This window comes from Octopus bimaculoides, chromosome 5 (assembly GCF_001194135.2).
Source record: "Octopus bimaculoides isolate UCB-OBI-ISO-001 chromosome 5, ASM119413v2, whole genome shotgun sequence".
Classification (NCBI taxonomy): domain Eukaryota; kingdom Metazoa; phylum Mollusca; class Cephalopoda; order Octopoda; family Octopodidae; genus Octopus; species Octopus bimaculoides.
Window position 1 is genome coordinate 75,875,077 of NC_068985.1, and position 1,696 is coordinate 75,876,772.

Genomic DNA, 1,696 nt, shown 5'->3' on the forward strand with positions numbered 1-1,696 from the left:
CGTTTCCACTATACAAATTCAAATGCTAGCCAAAATGAACGCATTAGCAAGGAAATATTTTAATTAATCCTACATACCATACAGTTATCATTGGTATATATGGTATTCTCAAAGGGGTACGTCCTACATAGTTGTGATCTGATGGAGTTCCCTGGCTTTTCAACAATCTTAATGTTGAGTTTGGACTCCTTCAGAGATTTTCTAAACCTACGCGTTAGTTCTCCATGGGCTGTGGCCTCTACAAACATCACTCCTTGATATCTGTCGGTTTTATACCACCTGTTCGCCTTGTTGAATACCATATGTACCAATGATAACTGTATGGTATGTAGGATTAGCCCTGGCATTAACTGCATAAATAGAAATGTAGTTTACAGCATAAAAAGCACGGAAGGCGCTTGTAAAGACCTGAATATGACATACATAGGGGAAACATCTAGGAGTATTGCGGAACGACTAAACAAACATATGAGACAATATGACGACAAAAAAAAACAGTCCTCCATACTCTACCAACATGCCAAAGACCAGCATAGAGGCAACTTGAGTCAACTTGACATCCGCATCTTATCCAAGCACCCAAAAGACCCAACTCTAAGACAAATACGGGAGTACGTCCTTATAAATGAAACTTCCCCAATACTAAATAGGAAATATACATAGATACCCCCATACCCACATTTTACACAGGTAAAGTAGAACAGTTAATGGGCTTTTATGCAGATAGATGTATGTATGTCTGTGTGTGTGGGTGTGTGCATGCACATGTATGTATATGTAAACCAACAGGTCTACATACAGACGGGTAGGTACATAGGGTATATGAACAGACAACCACATACGCAAATAGAGACTGAAACACATGACCACATATACACACACACTTGTCCACACATATGGAGATGTGCACCCATACATACAAACATGGTACATAGCAGCAAAACACACACACACACACACACACGCACACACACACACACACACTCAGACATGCACACACAAGGAGACAGAGATACATACATATACACACATGCACACACATACATAAAAAAACACACAAACACAGGAATATGCAGAATACATACATACATACATGCAAACACACACACATACATACATATATACATACACACACATACATACATATATATATACATATACACACACACAGACATACATACACACACATGCACATATAGATGCATGAATGCATACATACACACACACACACATGCGCAAAAACAAACAAAAGCAAAAAAGAACGCAGCGTAAATAACGGACAGTCAAGACTATTGAGAAGGTTGAAAGACGCAACAAAAATTTTAGGAAAATAAAAATAAAAAGAGAAATAAGTGGAAATTTTACCGGTGAATGTGTTAAATTTTAAGGCACAATAAGAAAATGACTCTCCCCAGACACAACAGAATATTTATATATTTGATCCTTTATATTGAACACTCAATATTTCATCTACATTCAATACTTTCTTTCATGGTGCCATCCATTTTTATTTTATTTTATTTTATATTATATATTGTATATTCCATATTCTATACCCCACATTGGTTCTGCAGGAATATAAATAAAACATAAAAAACAGACAGTGTTGGAACTCTTTTAAACTAAATAATATATTCCTCTATACACAATCATACAAAAAACCCCACCATTTTTGTATTTATTTTTACTCGCATAT